Raw genomic sequence first — 4475 nt, 5'->3', positions numbered from 1 at the left:
GTCCGTTTATTAAATTATATACATGATTTCTTCATTGCTTTGTATACATAAACACAATGAATTTAATTTCTTGTTAATATCCTATTGATTTATTAAAAAATCAACAATGTTTGTTTCTTACAATTATTCATATTTTCTTTCTTTGGCATTTTCATTACTTTATTATTTTTTCTGTTAATTGTTTGCTTGTATGTAAAATTTCTAGGTTTTTAGGTTTTTACGTATAAGCAACACATACTGTCAGTATCAAGTTTATATTTGATTTACGTAATAAGAAATATCTAATTATATTTTCTTCGGTCATTTTTTATAGGTGAGTGTTATTTTTTATTTATTGTAATTTATGTATTTAATTATTATCAGTTTCTAAAAGACTTCGATATATTATTTCCTCTCTTTGTTTATTACAATATATGTGTTTTCTCATAACACAAAATTATTTTCCTATTCCCAGTCACCAATTTCGAATATTGCGATATCCTTTACAATAAAGTGGTAATCAAAAATAGCGATCTCTCGTAATCTTAAGAAAATATGATACTTTGTTGTAAAGAAAAATTAATAAACTGTTGTGAATATTAAGTTCTGATAGAGGAAAACATAAAATGATTAGTTAATAAGGAGAGAAAATTAGAAAACAATAACTATCTTGATTACTATAAATAGACATATTTGGTAAGAATTAGACTGTATCGGGCAATGAAATTTAGTAGAAGATATAGTGTATAAGAAATGATCAGAATTGACAGTGAGACAGTTTTTGCAAAACTGGTTATGACGAGAGTAGGTCAATCGTTTAAAGTGAAGATAAAATGAGAAGGTTTCAAATTTTGATTCGGTTGAAATCATGTCCAATCAAATTCAAAAATCTTATCCAAACCCTTTTTGCAATGAAATCATGATAAATCACACATCTTGGCTTGACAAAATGAGACCTTGTCGACAAGACCTCGTAACCCTTGTTTAATATAATCATCTCATTATTAGAATTCCATATTCAATACATTTGAAAATATATATATATATATATATATATATATATATATATATATATATATATATATATATATATATATATATATATATATATATATATATATATATATATATATATATATAAAATAAATTTTTTAATAAAAATAATCTAATAAAAACACTTTTTGAAATTTTTCAATCGTTTTACCGGCCTTCATCAGTCGTGTTCATTTAAATGAACACGACTGATGGAGGCCGGTTACAAGGTTGAAATATTTCAAAAAGTGTTTAAAGGTGTTTTTATTCTGTTACAAAGAAGAGACTTTGGAGATATATATATATATATATATATATATATATATATATATATATATATATATATATATATATATATATATATATATATATATATATATATATATATATATATATATATATATATATATATATTAAATACTGAAAGTAAAATTTGACACAAAAATTTTGTTTAAATTTTAATTCCTTTTTAATAATGATATTGTCGTATAAGAGTTAGCTATACCAATAATTTCTTAAGCTTCTTCAAAAAAATCTTGAAAATAAAGATTTATAATTAAACTTTCAGATGTAAATACTAACTTTAAATCGAAAAATCTCGTATGTTTTATAAACAATTATTCTTGCTGTAGTCGCATAGTGTGAATAGTTAAGTGAATTAATTAGATTCATGCGCCCTATATCTATGCGTTATGCATAGGCTCAAACGAAGCATGTACAATTATTTACTTCAAAGCTTAAATATAACTGGATGTTAGATATGCTGTCTTTATCATCAATGATAAAGATAATATTGAATAATCCACAAGAAGTTCTGTGTACAATCTCTTAGAAAGAATAATATTACTATTTTCTGCGAATTCTAAATTTAGAATTACCAACTATCATCTTTTTTATCATTTACATTAATATTCGATGTACGTATTTTCTGATGTGACACATATAATTATTTATTATGAGCTCTGTGATTTGTAAATAAAGTATTGTTATACAAATGCATATAATTAAAATTTCAAATAAATCAAAATTCTAATAAGACCATTAAATTAATATAAATATTTGTTGTTCTGACTTTTTCAATCCATATAAAGTATGTCAAGTTTTTTTTCCTGAAAGAATATAGCTTCATTATTGAAAACGCCCAAGCATAGGCCAATGGTTTTCGTGGTATGACACTGAAAATTTATAAACAATTTAATCACTTTAAGAACTCTCTCTCTCTCCCTCTCTATGTGAAATTCCTCTGTGAAACATGAGCATATTATTTTGCAGATCAGCAAAACCAATCTCTCCTATAGAAACAAAGCCCTTGGTGAATTACATAGTAAAGTAATGCATTACATTACCAATGCTTCTAGAGTTTTGGCATTTATTTCAAATTACCATTACTCAATCTCCTTGAAGTAATGCATTACATTACTCTTAATTTAGTCAAGTAATGGATTACCATTACAATTGCTTTTTTGGGTTTTTTATGCAAAATTTATGCAACTATTCTCATTCTTCAGTGTCGAGATCAAAATTTCGATGTCAAAAAGCTGAATTTTGCATAAAAACTAAAATTGATGATCAAGTACTATAGTATTCATACACTGGAAATATCTTTCAGTATTTTTGTTTATCTATAAGACGAAACATTTCAATAAAATAAAATCTTATGTACAGTGTGCACTTTTTATGTAATTATCAATGTCAGACAACAAAAACTTTGAGGACTTTTTACCTACCTTTCCCTACCAATCACGGATTTAGTTTTTTATTAGTCATCGATCTTTTGATTTTGTTCATTTTGAAATAAAATTCAGCACACTGACGAACAGCAGGTGTTGTACAGTTTCTACATTTTTAATTTAGTGGATTACTTTTCCATTATACGCAATGCAACTTGGGGGGGGGGGGGGGCATTACGCAATACTTCAGTTCTATGTTATGCATTGCAATGCTTTACCATAACATTAAGCATTATCCCAAGTCTGATTATTAGACACATATCGAGGTGAAATGTTAAATGTCAGTATGTGCAATAAACTTTTACAGTTTTAGACGCGGAAATTTTTATTGCATAATTTCGAGAGAACCATCACTCGCAAAATAAAAATACTAGCTTTTATTCTTATTGCTGAAAAGATGCAAAAACTTTCGATCAGCAGTCCAATCAAAACTTAATTTTCTCACGATATGACGTCCAAAAGTTCGTTAGCAAATACAACATATCATTGGATGGTATTCTGACTGATATATTTCATACCAATTTTTAGGCCTCTTGTTTTATACTAAATTTGACTACGGATTATTCCGTCTATCTGATCAATACATAGGGCTAACGACGGGTGTGACAGGGGATGCTTACTCCTTCTTGCCACCTGATCCCACCTCTGGTGTTTCCAGGGGTCCGTGTTTTGTGCCCTGTTCACAGATTTGTATCGCGTGTAGATTTTTGAGATCGATCACTGTTAGTTATCATTTACAATACTATGTCCTCAAGTAAATAAAAAGAATCAACAATTTAGTAAAATAAAGTTCACGGGTATGATAATAAATCAGTCTCAAAGTTTTTGCTATACCGGAAGTAAATCAAAAGTATCAAATAAAGCTTCTGTATAGTCAATGAAAGTTTTCATAAATATGAAAGTCCATGTGTTAAAATTCATATATCCCAATTTTTATTGCGAATTTTGATGTAGATTTTACTAACATATTAAAATATACATGGGCCGTCTATACTAGTATATATGTCCCTGAAAATAAGGACTTTTGGAGAAATTATTGTTTGTAAATCATCCAAATGTTTCAGAGTCAATGTTCAAAATAAATCTTTTTTTCATGGAATAGTATAGTAGAACCATAGTAAATAAAAGCATTAAGGAGAGATTCTTCTCATATTTCTAGTATTTAAAAATCAATGAAATTTTCACAGAATTAAGAAGACAATATCACTAAGTGATGATATCAGTTAGATTAAATTTGACCGTTTTATATTAGAGGCAGGGTCAGGTCAAGTTCATTACCTTTTCCTTGGACTTTAAGAATAAAAAATTACTGTTGCCAATCATGCGATGCCTACTTCTATTTGAAAAGATAAAATGTTTTTCTAAGAGATATTACCATATAGGATCTATAAGATGATATTACCAAATTGACAAAAATAATTTAACTAATATAGATATTGGCTAATCCGAATTTTCTCTATTTTTCTTAATTTCTTAGGATATTTGAGTTATTTTTATATGCTTCTTATATTTAAATTTTTCTTATTTTCACATATGGTGAAGTTGTCACATAAAGATACAAAATGATATAAAAACAGAAAGTTTTGATCGTTTACTAAGAGAGAAAAAACACTTTTTAGGGATTTTTGGCTCAAATCTGTACTTAGATTGAAAGCTTTTAAAAGCTAACATAATTGTAGTTTGTTTGGAAAATCATATTTATTTGAACTTTAGTCCCTTATTACTAATTTAACT

The sequence above is a fragment of the Saccostrea echinata genome, unplaced genomic scaffold (assembly GCF_033153115.1).
Source record: "Saccostrea echinata isolate AGI-Se365-2 ecotype Australia unplaced genomic scaffold, CSIRO_AGI_Sech_v1 ptg000009l, whole genome shotgun sequence".
Classification (NCBI taxonomy): Eukaryota; Metazoa; Mollusca; class Bivalvia; order Ostreida; family Ostreidae; genus Saccostrea; species Saccostrea echinata.
The sequence above is the reverse complement of the archived record's forward strand: the minus strand, read 5'-3'. Positions refer to the sequence as shown.